The sequence below is a fragment of the Protopterus annectens genome, chromosome 13.part0, assembly GCF_019279795.1.
Source record: "Protopterus annectens isolate FY-2018-M chromosome 13.part0, PAN1.0, whole genome shotgun sequence".
Classification (NCBI taxonomy): Eukaryota; Metazoa; Chordata; order Ceratodontiformes; family Protopteridae; genus Protopterus; species Protopterus annectens.
The window spans coordinates 930,790,809-930,806,819 of NC_056747.1; the positions used below are offsets into that span (position 1 = coordinate 930,790,809).

At 40.9% G+C, this 16,011-nt stretch overlaps 1 long non-coding RNA gene across 1 annotated transcript in view; it reads right to left on the reverse strand.

The window, feature by feature from the left end:
* The window catches only part of LOC122787795, a 220,528-nt gene that overhangs the window by 113,666 nt on the left and 90,851 nt on the right, over positions 1-16,011 (reverse strand). Inside the window, exon 2 of the long non-coding RNA XR_006362599.1 lies at positions 13,467-13,526. This is a non-coding gene — a long non-coding RNA (uncharacterized LOC122787795). The remainder of the gene's footprint in view (positions 1-13,466; positions 13,527-16,011) is intronic.

A 16,011-nucleotide genomic window follows, 5' to 3' on the forward strand; every position in this document is an offset into this window, starting at 1 on the left:
TCTATTGTTGTAAGAAAGTCTTATTATATTATATAGCACAGCTTACAATCAAAGGAATTGTGTCTAGATCTAGGGATGTCATTGTCCCCCTTTCCTCAGGTCTCACTAGGCCAGTCATTGAATGTAATGCCCCCCTTTGGCATGTATCTGTCTGGCCACATGTAACAATTGGAAAGCCCACAGAGATACCTTACTAAAAGGATACAAGGCCTAAACAACGTCCTACATGGATCGACTCAAAGCCCTATCACTGTACGCTGCATCCTCTAGACTGCTAAGAGAGGTCACCTGTGTCTGCAATACAAGGCATCTTCTGATAACTGCTGGATTTACTGCACATCAACAAGACAAATGGCATCAGAAATACTTAGTGTATGGATCTAAAACTTTTCTGCAACAACAGAACATTTTTGAGGGGCAGGTATATTCTGCAGTGGGTACTGCTGCTGCTGCTACACAAAAAAACAATGTTCATCCCTGTCCATATTCAAGTGCAACTTACATCTATTGATGGGAAACATAACCCAGGACACCCCTGTACCACTAATGGACACAGGTAGCTCCTAAATGCTTTAGCCCACGGCATGGGCCCCGTCAAATTGTCTATGGTATGCAGTTGTTCAGATAGTGGGTAGTATAGCATCATTAACCATGGGATGGGTAAGACCAATTTATAACCAAATGGAATAAGTTCTTTGAAGCACAAAAACGGAAACTGGCTAGGCTTAAAATGACCCAAAAGGGCAGCTACCCTAGGCCTTAATTATGAACCCATGGTGAGTAAGTTGGGGTGTTTGGAGGAAATGACCATGTTATCAACGCAGGTGGTTTGGTATGTTAGAAGGTGGGAGAAGAATTAAACAAACAATTGTGTGTAGGGAATCTAGACTTTAGGGGGTATTGGCTGCGACTGGCTTTCCTCAGTCTGGACTGTGAAGGTGCTTTTGTTTAAAATGTGGTAAACCGCATACCTGTATTCTGAGAGAAGTCAGCAGTTAAAACAGAAACTTGCTGCATGTCACAGTCTGTGTAGCTATATATCAAGTGATGTTCTTTTAATTGTTGTGTACAAGACATCTGTACGGAGTACTGTGAATGTGGTGATGTCACCGTCCTGAAATGATGTTGCTTTATATTTGGGGCTACACCTCATGGTATGTTACATATTGTGGCCGATTACATATCACCTGTGGGAAATGCAGGAGTGAGGAGGAGGAAGGTTAATGGCTAGAAAATGTTGCAGTTTTTGTGAGCTGAGAACAGAATTGAGAGAGGCTACACATTTTAAGCATGACCAATATTCAAATGAGAATGCAATTTTGTAGTAATATTTGAAGTTTTAGGATTTATGCATCTGGAACAAGCCCAGAAGGATTTACAAGTTTCTTGATGTGGAAAGGGAGCCCTTGTACTGAGATTGCTAAATGTCTCAGACAAAGCATTAACTGTTCTGGTTGGATCCTGGCAATAGTTAGTGCATTGGTGATAGGAGGCTGATGTTATCCATATGGAGGAGAATGTAGTAGAAAGTTATTAAAAATGTTGTAATGCAGTGGAGTTCCTGGTTGCTGATCGTTTAATACAAAAATGAGTGGGTTCATGCTCGGGAAGGGGGGTATTCTGTACACCGCTATAGAAGTGTGTTGGGTATTGTAAAAAAGGTTCTACTGGTGAAGATGTTCCCTCCAATGGTGTTAAAGAGAGTAGTAGGACTGATAAGGCAATGATATCATACCCATGTTGGTTTCTGGATTTTAATGCATTTACTTGTTGGTTTGTTTATTTTTAGGGGTAGACAAATTGGGAGTCAATGTTGTTGGACATAGGCATTCGGAAAACTTTCTAATATTCTTATTTCAGACTACACAAGGCTTATAGAGTAAACTGGTATTTATTTGCATCCACTTTGTTGCAGTTTTTGAGTTTGTTGTGGAAGTAATGAGCATTTGCTGAGCAAATAAATCGAATGCAAAACTTCTGCTTTTTTCTGTGATTCTACTAATGTTTTTTTTACTAGATCCATCCAGCTTTAGTACTCGGATGATCCTAGACTTTCATGTGTTTGGGTAAGTGTAAAGGAGATCCAGGTTCCTTTTAAACATTTTTTAATTATTTAACATTTGTTAACCTGTTACGCAAAGTGGTTCAAGAGCCCTTTTGGGGTCAGGCCAAACATTATAACTAAATGTAGAAGAGAATGTAGAAAGATTTACAAAAAAAATGATATTGGCATTGTCAGTAACATAACTGTAGATACAGAATTGTACTGAATTTACATTTAGGCACAGATAATTTTGAATTTTCAAGTAGATACAATTCATTAATGACAGAGCAAATTATCTTGTAGTTTAATTCCAAAGAAATATTTCACTGAATACAATAACAGCAAATTTGATATTAAGCCAGTAGATGGAATACATAATTGTTCCTAGTCTTATAGGTGCTTTTTAGGCCACATTTTTGAAGCATTAACATGCATGTTGTTTTATCAGCTAGATTAGTTACAGTTTAAAAATAGTAAGTTTATTGACTTGTTTTATTCCTTCTTGAAGTTTATTCCAACTAGAAGGTGCAGTTTTAGAGAAGGCCTTTATAGTAGTAGCTAATTTGTAAGGTGATCCGGCCAACTGTGCTTTGTCTTCATTTTAAGAGTATTATTGCAATCCTTGTTTGAGTCTTGTCTTTAAAGGTGGACAGTATCCAGTGTTAAGGAGCCTGTAAGTAAGGGTGTTATGCAGTAACTCATTTCTTACTGAAACTGTTAAGTGATCTATTATTCTTTATCATAGCGCAGTGGGGTTCTTTATAGATAGCCAGGTTAAGTGGAGTATTTTATTCTTGGTGGTTTGAGAGGGGTAAAATTGTTCTATTTTGTTTCAAATGTATTCAGTAAACTTCCAGAGCAGATGGAGCTATTGCAGAGGTGAACACTTGTTGATAGCAACCTTAACTTCGATCATCATGTGTTCACAGTGGAAAGTAAGGCCTTCTACATCGAACATCTCATAAGGGCATCGCATCTAGAGCCAAGGATGTTACAACTCCCTTGTACTCATTCCTCATCAGACCACTAAGAGTACAACGCTCTCGTCTGTATGTATCTCACCAGACATATGCAGCGGCTGGAGAGACCTTACAGGTTTCTCATCAAGAAAATTCTGGGCCTTCAACATATGACCTACATGGACAGACAAAAGGCCCTGTCACTGTACTCTGCTGAGAGGCAACTTGTGCCTGGCCTACACAGCAATCTCGGACCCTGCCTTAAGGGAAATGCTGTACATCCTCAAGTCAAATGGGACAAGATTCACTCTCTCTAGGGATATTAACCCAGCATGCGACGTTAACAGGGCATGCTGGAGAGACAGATACGTCTCCCAGAGATTGCCACTCCTCTGGATCTAACTCCCATTTCACGTAAAACAGAGCTCCTCAATGGTCGTATTTAAGCATAACTTAGACAACTGGATGGGAGACTATAAACTTACACCATGGGGGTGACACCCATGTCCCTCTTGGGTAAGGGCAGTCGGTGCTGATCATAGATTTGTGCTGCAAATTTAGACCATACAACTTGGTCAGTAAGGGAACAAGGATATACCATGGTTAGGCTTATAATGGCCCTAGGGCCAATAGCCTAGCAACTTCTATGAATAGATTATGGCACTTTATGCATACAAGAAGATTAGTTTTTAAAGAAACCCTGTCTCTGTGGAAAATGAGATAGGGTTGACTTGCAAGTAGCAGGAGAGATCACAGCAGGGGAAACCAAACTTTTCTGTGGCAGTACAGAGTTATGCCAATGGGTCTTCTAATGTGCCAATTGGCTTTATGAAAAGGGAAACTGAAAAAGCATAAAGGTGATCCGGAAGCTACAAATGGACTGCAGCATCCTGAGAAGTCTATCCCATGTGAGAAAGTGGAGAAGTAGCTACTGAATTTGTCAATAATGGGGAATGCAGAGACACAGCAGCTAGGGTTTTGCCAGCAGAGAAAAATGACATCTGCCATCTACTAACTATGGCACTACTTGTAACCACTGGCAGAGGTCAACTGCTAGACAGTTAGCTTGGCCAGGAATATATGTTGCTACCAGAAATCAAAAAAAGACCATAACATTGTGGCCTCTCAAGGGAGGACAGAAGTTGGCACCTCTGTTGACATTACTGTCATGTCATCACAGTGGATGCCAACTGCTCCCTGATGGAGGAGAGTTTGTACAGCCTGCAACATAAAAATGGCCACCCTCCTCTCCAGTAAGCTGACAGGAGTGTCTCTTCCTATAACAATGTTTTTTGCACCATTCCAAGGTAGAAGTATCCATCCAGACAGTCACAGTTTTAGTGAAAAGTGACTGCACTGAGACAGACTGTCCGAAAGAAGCCATTACATAAGATGCTGACGGCATACCTGTGAAATTAAAACTGGTTGGGACATTGTGTCCACATTCTGAGAGCACTGCACTCTTAAGTGCCCATTAAAAACTCGTGTCATATTTGGCAAATGAGACTAAGAAAATAGTAATTACTGTGAGAACCAGAACCTTGAGGCAGTAAAAGGCCATCATTACAGCAGTAGTTAAAAGGTGGCGATTTCTAAAATGAAGTTGCAAAGTTCAGAAAGGCTGACAATACAAGTCTTATTCCCAAAAAGCAGCCAATGAAAATTTAAGTTTGAAATGACTCATCTGTGACTTTGCAGTGTTCACAAATATTCACGAGGATCCAAATTGGAATAGCAAGCCCATACTTTTATGGACTCCGCTGTTGAGGCTGCTAGGAGCCAATCATCCAGATAAAAGAAAATTCTTGCCCTTTTGGCCTGATAAGAGCTATAACAGTCAGCATACATTAGCTGGGGGACTGTAATGAGACCAGACAGGAGGATTGTGAATTGGTAATGACTGGCCCCACCCTGAAGGCACAGGAACTTCCTGGATACCCTGGGTATTTTTTTTTATGTGCAGACATACATGTGCAGGTATGGTCTGTCTTCTCCAAGGTGGGAGCACTAACTGCATCATCATTTGGCATCTTGTCCATTTTGCACAGAATTTGGCTGCATAAGTCTAAGACAGGACTGAGGTCTTCTTGGGAGTTGAAAGGAATCTTGAACAGACTATGGTCCCTCTGTGGTCTGATGGGATCTCTTGGCTGGCTGCGTCAGGAAAAGTTTATACCTCTAATCTACCCACTTACTTTTGGCAGGGTATAATGTCTGGAAAAAGCACACAGGTGGCCCTTGGAGGTGAAAATGTATGGGATATTCTAATCTCTGGATAATGCAGCAAGGTGCAGTGAGATTAGATCCTAAGGGGCTCCAGAGTGGGGTAGTCAAGCAAGTCTTCAGTGACTTTGCAGATGACCCCAAGGTGGCTGTGAAATCCCTTGTTATGCATTTCACCTCTGCCTTTAGAGTGAACTCTGATCTGGAGACTTCCAAAGCTGCACTGCTTTTCACCAGGGTACTGCTCAAATGGGAGCTGCTGGCCCTTCTTGAACCACTAACCCCGACCTGGGTTGGCCCAGGTGTACCAAAGTGCAATTCTGCAGTTGCCCACTAGATGGCACCCTCCACACACTAATACCTACTGCTACTCACTTACTCCAACTTTCGCTGTAAACTCCAACTTTTCTTTCTCTCTGCGACATTCTAACACTATTTATTACTACTTTCCTTTTCTCCCTCACTATTATTACATTCCAGCCCATTCCAACCCACTAATTCTAAGTCCCCACTACTTACCTTCTGCTATTTAACACTTACTAATAGGTTTCTGATCCTCTTCTGACTCCTTTAGTTCTTCCCACCGCTCGCCTCATGGGCTCACTCCGCTCCCCTACCCTGCCCCCATATCCCACCCGCCCCCAGCAGCTCTAGCTTTATCCATACATTAACCACACCCCCTCAGATCATAATCCAATCACCCTCCACTACTGTAGACACACCCATTACCCTTCCCACCTGCTCTACCTCATTCACCTCTATTAGACACCACCGATCTTAGTCCATCTATTCTCTAATTCTCCAGTACACACACTCCAACTACTAACACTATTTTTACTTACTTCCCTTAGATACACCACCTAGCCTCAAATAACTTTTTCCCACCTCAACTTCCAGCCCCATAACACATCCCCCACTGCACTTTACAACTCTCACATTTCTCCTCTACCCAATCTCCAAAAATCCTTACATTTTGTTTTACCATCTCCAAACATAATTCACCAACTACTTAACAACCAAAGTTACCTCCTTTCCAACATGCCTCTACAACCCACATTCTTCCCCATCTCATTAACTCTACTCTTTACCTTAACCCACCTCTACCTCCTTACACAGCCTACTTCTTCCAACCATTCCCAATCCTACCATGTAACTAACCCATTTTATCCCCATACTACCTCACTCAAACATCCCAATTTGTCCCCATCTATGCCCCTTAAATAACCTTGTACTTTTTCCATTTAAATGTATAACTACTCAGAAATACCCTTTACATATAACAGTTTTTAAATCCTACAAAAGCAGAATACAACCTGACCTTTTCTCTAAACTGTCTTACTACTTCTCCAACCTAACCCTATCTCCCATTAGCAATCTATTATCAGGTGATATCCATCCTAACCCAGGCCCCCCTCCTCAACAATTAAGGACAAATCTATAATACTCACTGCCTTAAACTCTCAGAGTATAGTGAAAGTCCCAAACCTCCACGCTTGGCTAACATCATAAACCAGACATCCTATCCATCTCAGAAACATGGTTAAAGCCCCATATAAAAGACTCAGAAATACTCCCACCAAACTATTCTATCATCAGAAGAGACAGGCCCCATAAAAAAGGTGGAGGTGTAGCTCTTCTCTACTCAACCTCCCTGTCAGTTACCCCCTACAACAAACCCACTCCCCAATTTAAAAACGCAGAACTACTCATAACACTACTCAAGTTAACAAACACAAACACATATGTATAGTTTCACTCTACATCCCTCCAGGAGATAATGTATCCACACTGGAAGACATCCTTTCCTGGCTTACCAACAACATTAGTAACGAGACTATAATGTTAGGTGATATGAATATTAACTGGATTTCCATTCAGTCTCCCACAAACCCACTTAAGATCAACCTACATAGATTCTCACAACTAATCACCTCCATCAAAACATCTCTCCACTGGCAGTATCCTGGACTGGATCTTGGTCTCTCATCCCCACTATTTCTCAGACAGTGGAACTCTTCCCGACCCCCTTGGTGACCACATACCTATCTTCACTCACCGACTCCCCTTAATCCAACACCATACCCATAACTATATTACAACACATAATCATAAAAATTTTAATCCATCAACCTTTACTAACTCTCTAAAAACAATAAACTGGAATTGTCTAAAAACACTACCTTTAGATAATGCTGTCGCTCACTTCAACACCACATTCCTAAAACTACTAGACGTCCATGCTCCTCTAAGAACAAAAAGAATAAAAACTAAGACTGCCCAATGGCTCACCAAAAACACACTAGCTACCATGCAGAAAAGAGACAAACTCTGGGCAAAATACCAGAAAAAATAAGACCCCCCTCATCCATAATGAATATAAAACTCTTAGAAACAGAGTAAAAAAACTTATCATCTCTGACCATCAAAATTACTTCTTACTTCAAAACAACAACAAAACAAATCCTCAAAAATTCTGGAAAAGTATCTCCACTCTACTTCATCCCAGTAAAACAGTCACCCCAACCCCTGACCCTAATGCCACTGATATAGACTTAGCTACTCAATTCAATTCTTTCTTCATTGAATCTATTTCTAAATTAACCTCCTCCTTCTCCAACAACACACACTCAAACTCACCTCCATCCTACCCCTACTACACTCAAACCAACACTATATCCAATGCCACACTCATATCTACTATTTACCATCCACCTCATCTCCTACTCACACTTCCTCCCCATCTTCTCCACCCCCTCAAATATCCACCTGCTCTCCTACTCTCCCTTCACCCTCCTTTTCAACCCCTAACTCCCTCTCTGCACACTCACCCCCATTTTCTCTCAAACCTATACCCACATCCACCATACAAAAACTCCTTCAGAAACTAAAACCTTGCACCAATGCTTCTGATGACATTCCTTCTTACTTTCTCAGCTCAGCAGCTGAAGCAATTGCCTACCCCATTAGCATACTAATCAACCGATCAATTCAAGAAAACATAGTTCCCCAAATCTGGAAAAAGGCCTTCATCATACCTTTACATAAAGGTGGCAATAACAACAATGTTTCAAACTTCCACCCCATAGCTATCCTATCTCCCATCTCTAAACTCCTGGAAAAGTGCATCCAACTACAACTACTACCATATCTCATACTCAGATAATAACCTACTTTCTTCTACACAACATGGATTCAGACCAAATCACAGCACTATGACAGCACTCCTCTCCTTCCTTGAAACTGTAAACAAAGCCAGGGACTCTGGCCTTACTGTCTCTACCCTTCTACTTGACCTCTCTAAGGCCTTTGACACTATATCACATAGTCTGCTTCTAACCAAACTCTCCAAACTTAACCTATCTTCCTCTACTTTGAACTGGTTCTCTAGCTACTTAACTAATAGATATCAAGCAGTAAAATGGAAAAAGGCAACCTCCTCATTTCTTAACACCCCAACTGGTGTCCCCCAAGGATCCATATTAGGTCCCCCCTCTTCAATATATTTATAAATGACTTCCACAAAGATATCCCTCACTCCAATATCATCCAATATGCTGATGATTCAACCATTATCTGCGCTGCCTCAACTATCTCTACTCTCATAAACCTAACTCAAGATGCCTTTTCAACCATTGAAAAATGGATGAGAACAAATCACCTAGCACTCAACACCTCTAAAACCAAATTAATGATATTCACCCCTACTAAACTCAACTCTCTCAATACAAACAACTTCTTTATTACTAGTGAGAATAACATTCCACTAGAACTAGTGACAGAGACAAAACTACTTGGAGTCCAAATTGATAACCAACTAAAATTAAACTCTCATCTACAACTAAACATAAAAAACCCATCAAAAACTAGGGATGCTCTATCGACAAAAGCTCTACCTTACAACTGCTACTAAAATCACTCTCTCTACTTCCTTTCTTATTCCCTCCCTTCTCTATGGAGCTCCACTACTAACTAACCTACAAATCTCCCTGAAAACACAAATTTCCTCCTGCTACAATAAAATCGCCAAGTTTGCTACCAACCAAAAGTCTTCCTCCCACCACTGCTCCTCTCTCCAACAACTAAAGTGGCTAGAACTACCCAATAATCTTACCTACACACAACTATCCCTTGCACATAAACTAATTTTCAAACCCTCCCTCTGTCCCTCCCTCTCTTCTGTCTTCAAAATGCACATACCTCATAGAATTTTAAGGTCCAACAACCAAAATCTACTAGAAGTGTATAAACCAACCCATCCCCCAGGCAAACATCTTCTTTCACATAGCTTAGCACGTCTCTGGAACTCTCTACCTCCATCTATCCGTACTATCTCTAACCATTTCACGTTTAAAAAATCTCTTCATTTACATCTACTTTCCCAGTGGGAATGCTCTTGCTCCCACCCTACTTAACTACATTGAACATCCCCTTTTCCTCCTAGTCCTGCTTACACCATTGATTTCTCCCCCTCATTATAGATACCTCTTACATTCCTACTATAACCATAGAATGTGTAAGAATTCTCTACACTTTTCCTCTCGCATGGAGAATTCTCTTTATGAAATAACTTTAGTAGAATTTTACTTTAGAAATTTGATTTTATGTATAATCCTTTTTAGTTTTAACACTGTATAAATTAATTGTAATCATTGTACACTGTACTTAAACTCGTCTACTAGAAAGTTTATAATGTTTAAGCATGTATAATACCTACTGTAATCTATATTTTTCTGGAGCTTTTCTCCCCAGGACTCCATTGAAAACGGGTTCTTTTTGGCCCAATGGACTATCCGGGTAAACCAACTGCAAATAAATAAATAAATAATAGTGTGCACTTTTCTGGTTAACTGCAACTGCCTTCCCTTTATGCTTGCTCTTTTCCAGCTCCTCTTTCACTTGGGTCAAAAAGATCGTGAGAGACTCCTCGAAGTCATCTGCAATGTTACAGTGCCAAAACAAGGTATGACAAATGACAATGCCTGACCTAACTGCAGGCAGCTCCATCTACTGCATTATGCATCAGTCAAACACAGAGATTGTTGACATTAACTAGGGTTGCAAACTGGGATTCTGGCAAACACCATAGGTTCCCATGCAGTAATTTTTTGTCTCTCTAAAATGAGTAATATCCATCACATAATTAAAAGTTTGCAAACAGAAGTAATCTGGCATACATGCTTATCATAGTGGTTCATCACTCAAAGCTCTGTATGGGGGGGGGGCATGTTAGCGGGAGGGAGCAAACTACTGGGATTTATTCTACAGGCTCTTTCTTTAAGGCAAGGGGGTTGGCCAGGGAGCTACAGTTCCAACATTCTCAGTCCTTGGGAGGCTAGAGCAGCTCGTCTGGTCTCCTAAAGATATTAGTTACCACATCTAATTTTTGACATGCCTGCTGCAGGACTGTTATGTTGTCAGCTGAGAAACCCACTTATATTTCTGTTAGACCAGGCTGCTATACCATACTACCCCCCCCCCAACCTCGAACTGTAAAATTTCAACAAATCTGGGGTTGCCATGGGGTGATATTGGGGAATTCTCCTCCCTCTGAGGTAAGGGACTTTAAAGGGGAGCTCACTTGGTTCCTTTTGTATTTCCTCTTTCTGAGGTCACAGAGTTCTTATCCAAGTACAAGCAGCATGAATCAGAATAGAGTACACCCATTATATGTCTGCAGAGAAATTGCTCCATCATTTACTTCCCACCTACCCCAAAGAAAATTAACGGATCTTTTTCACACCAACTCAAAACACAATCCACATACCTGGCAAACATCCTGTACAAACACCATCATTATTAAGCAAGTAACTGATGCAAAGGTGTTAGGAGCCATCATATAAGAAAATAAAAATTTGACCAAGATATCTAAAATGGATCAAGCCATACCTCCAGACTCAGTAGAATAGCCATTGATCAGTCTCTCCTACTACCTGGCCTACTAAATGCCACCTCCAGATCAAAGCAGAGCTGCTCACCTATCACTACCTGGCCTAGTAAATGTCACCTCCAGATCAAAGCAGAGCTGCTCACCTATCCAGCAATTAGAACAGAGCCCATCACTACACAGCTCTTGGTAATCTGCAGTGATTAGAACTTCCAAGCCTACTCCAATATGCCAAAGTTAAAGTAGCTTTTAAAATCTTATATTCACCTGAATCAGTCACACCTATTGCGAATCTCCCCAGTGGAGCACACAGGGCAGTAACCTTAGAAAATCAAACACCGGCCCAAACACAGGAAGCCTGCAACATCTATGGGAAAGCTCCAGAATATAACCACCACAATAAAATTACCTATAACATACCTCAATTTTAAGGCTAGGATAACAACGATATAAATGGGTCTTGGCTATGCAAGTGGTTTTGCCCATACAGATATAGCCTCTACTCTGATGAGCTTCAACCTCTATTAGTTATCATCAATAATTTAGATTTTGCCATTATTCTGTCAGTGCTGCATCTAATCTCACATATTTTTACATATTACACTGCAATAGTAGGGTGGTGCTGCGGTAGCGTTGTCGCCTCACAGTAAGACGCTGTCCGGTTCGATTCTCAGCTAGAGTGTCTTCTGCGTGGAGACATGCGTGAATGGGCATACCTTCGTTGAAGGTTGTGCATCAGGGCTGGCAACTCGGCACATAAAAATCTACTGCCAATCATTAGCGGACCGGAGTTCCGCTGTGGCGACCCCTAACCGGGAAAAGCTGAAAGACACACCAACAACACTGCTAATACCACACGCTTTGAACTGCATCATTACTATGGAGATTTTCTCCCTGGCCCTGCACTGAACAAGAATACTTTGCCAGTCTATCCCAATTTAACTAAAGAGGGGGGAAAAAAACTTCCTTAAACGCTGAAGGGTCAGTACAGAAAATGGTCCTGACAAAACTGCAGCAAAGGCTGTTACTGATCCACTGGTGTCAAATTTCAGGTCCTTATGGACTCTCAGCACCCAGAAAAACAGTACTACGTTCATGTGCACTGAACAGCATGTCAGTGACAATCAGATCGGATCTGAGTCCGTTCCAAAGTCAATGGCAAATCCATTGGCTTGGATATCCCTACTGATGAGAAAAGGCTTGGGGAAGGAGTAACAGGAGAAGAAATGGGTGATCTCATCTCTCCAACCCTTTCCCTCATTTTGCATGGGGCTGGGGTGTCAACAATGGTCATATTGTCCAACTCACCTAGAGTTAAAGTTTACACCACCAGTTGGACCTTACCACCCTAAAAAGAGGGGGAAGAGTGGATACCCTACTCAATTTGTGCCCTGAGCACAGCTTTCATCCTCATGTTCTAGTCTACATGCAGGAAGGAACTGCAGATGGACCTGCAGGAAAGGATGGATATCTCTGAAGACAGTTCCGATTCCAAATACCTACAAAGAATTATTTTCAGAGGAACAAAAAAAAAAGTTTTTCTAAGCTGCTGGTCCTCAACCACAATAACTTCTAGCTTAAAATGCCTGCGAAGATTGCTATACTAGTGCTACTCAATTTCTACAGGAGAAATGTTCACACAGGAAGTCTTTACCAGCAGGAGAGGAAGTTTCTACAGCTAACAGTAATTAAATACTCAGCCTTCCTTCACTCTTTCTTATCCTTAGGTATAGTAAGCATTAGCTTACATGTTTCCTTTCTTGCATGAACCACATTTTTCACATGTATTTGGAAATGCTGCAAAATAAAGTGACCACAAATCATTGAAAACTACGCTGGGTATGTGTCTTGATGCTTGCATGAATGCAGCAAATGAGATCCATAGAAGAAGAAAAAAAAAGAGGAGGCGTGAGGCGTTATGGAAGGCTGACAAAAATTAAACAAACCAGAAATGTGGAAGCAGCAGCAAAAGTCCCGATAAACTCTTAAAGAATTTTACTGTTGTATCAAACAGATTGGTTTATTGGATGTCACATAATTAGTCTGAGATGTATTTAAATGGTTTGTGTTTTAATAATGGCAGTTCTGAAAAAGTCCCACTTGGGGATGAAAGCACTTAACTTTCAGTAATAAATCTGTGGAGTTTTATCTGGACTTTGGCTGTTTCTCCCACATTTCTGGTCTGCCAAGGGAATGCTGTCTGCAGCACTGTTCCCTTCAAAGGGAGGGAAGAAGAGTGCAAAAGGTCAGTTGTTTGGAGAGTCCATTGAAAAATGGAAAGATGTTAAGAGATAAAAGTGCTATTAAAACATAAAATGCAAGTTAAAATGAAGGTCCCAGATAGGAAAATACTCACAAAGAATTGCTTTTTGGTCTTAGGATACCCTTCCAGAATAGCATCAATGAGATCAGTTGCCTAAACAGGGGAACAAAAAAAGTGTGTCATTTCTACATTTGCATTCATACATGGTAACAATATTAGCAACATGTAATACTTAAACATTGTAACTTCCAAAAGTAAAAGCAAAAATAGTGCATGCCCACAGAGTATTGGAACTTCAGCAGAATGGTGTTGTCTTGAGTTGTTGTGGTGTCTTTCGGCTTTTCCCGGTTAGGGGGTCGCCACAGCGGAACTCCGGTCCGCTAATGATTGGCAGTAGATTTTTACGTGCTGAGTTGCCAGCACTGACGCACAACCTTCAACGAAGTACGCCCATTCACGCATGTCTCCACACAGAAGACACTCTAGCTGAGAATCGAACAGGACAACGTCTTACTGTGAGACAACGCTACCGCAGCACCACCAGCGCAGTATAATGGTGTTGTCTTGAGTAAAGAACTAATTTTTGCTTCTATGGTTCCAGTATGACTAGAAATCATATTGGATATTTTCTCCAGTTAAACAACTGGAGCTATGTACTTAAAATGCTGGATATTAAGTGTTGGACATTTGCCACTAGGCGGAATCTGTTTTTTTTGCAAAATGAACTCTTCCAAGCCCTCAGACTCCTTCCTTACTTCCATAATGCACCTGTCCCCCTGCTTCATCAGATAAAGTTTGTCTACTTGCTGGACAGAGAACAAATGGTTACTAGGAAGATGGCAGATGGGCTTCAGAGCATTTTTACCAAATTCATCCAGAATAAGGAGATGTAACAATTTAGAAGAGGATGGAAGCCAGCTTCACAAAATGGACAGACCTGGGATAATAAAGATCCAACATTAAGGTAAGCAAATAACTTGTGTATCTTATATTATCCCATATGTCCACTTTGACTGTTGGGATAGATTCTCCAGCTACCCATGTTCCTGTGTGGAATCATGGCAGAATGCCCTTGAGAATGGCAACTCCAAAAAAGGACATGAAATTATGTCTAATTTTTAATGCTTGGCAAAGGTGTGCAGCATGGTCCCACTTTTTGCTACACAAATATCAACTGAGGAGATCTTGAAGGCTGTGGAAGTTGCAACTGATTTTATAGACTGAGCCTTTGGTTTTGTCAGTAAAGTTCTGTTAGATTGCATAACTTGTGTAATGATCTATAAGCCATGTGGCCAAAGTAGATTTAGAAATCTTCTGTCCTGGCCTAGAGGGCACATGCAAAAAACAGTTGGCTATTTTTACTGATGGCTTCATTTATTTACACTTGTTAACTGGGTAGTGTCCAACCCAGAGAACCGGGGAGAAAAGCTCCAGAACAGTACAAATAGTTAAAGTTAATGCATGTTGCAAGACAACACAAGAATTACAAGGAACAGCAAACTTTTACATAGTATGCAAACTAAATTGGGTACAAGTTATAAAGTTAGATAAAGATATAAAATATCCACAAGAAAGAGAGATAATAAGCAAGTAACTAAAATAGATGAGCAGTAATAGTTCTCATGCAAGAGAAGAGTAGTAATAGAAAGAAAAACACTAGCCAGAAGCAATACAGGGGCAAAGCTAGTTAGCATTTAGATAATCTTCAGGGTAGTTTTAAATGTGGACAGGTTTGGATTATGTAACATGTGCTGAGGAAGATTATTCCAGTCCTTGGCTATTTTATAGGAGTAGAAGGAATTGCTATGACAGTTGTGAGACAGGGTCACTTTTAGCATTATTTTCCTGGATGACCTAAGGAACCTGCAGCAAGTGTTAGGATACAACAGGTTTGAAAGAGCTGGGCAGTCAGTGGGGCTGTATATGATTTTATGGGCAAGTGAAAGTTGCTTTAGTACTAACAGGTTGGGAAGTTCCAACCAGCTGAGTTGGAGAATGGAGCAGTGGTGCGTTTTATGGGGTTCATTGGTGCCAAACTTAGCAATTTTGCTACAGCAGGATTAGAGTTTATTAAGGTCAGCTTTGGATAGGTTGGTAAAGATCTGAGAGCAGTAGAGTAAGGTGGATAGCAAATTAGATCTAGCTGTGGCAAGTCTATCTTGTTGTATAAAGTGAGGTTTAACCCTGTAGAGTGTTCCAAGTTTAGAGTGGACTTTTTTGATTTTAAGGCAGACGTGTTTATCAAATTTTAAAATACCATCTATGGTAACTCCAAGCAGCTTTGTCTGATTGGTGGGTTTGATTATTCTCCCACTGGAGGAGTGTATGGAGAGAGGTGGTGTGCTAAATTTAGATTTGTTACAGAAGATAATCAGCTTGGCCTTATTTGGGTTGAAGATGAGTTGATGGCTGGCGAGGTAATTTTCAATGTCCAGGAAAGATGTTTGCATTTTATTTTGAAGCTCTTGAAGGGAGTGGGCTGAGCAGAGGAGAGAGGAATCATCAGTATACTGGATGGTGTTAGCGTTGGTGTTGGGTGGCAATATTGCGGTTATTGGTAAATATGACAAAGAGGAACCCAAGTATGGAGCGCCTTGGGGTACCTCCTTGGTGACTGGTAATAGTGGAGAGGATGTTT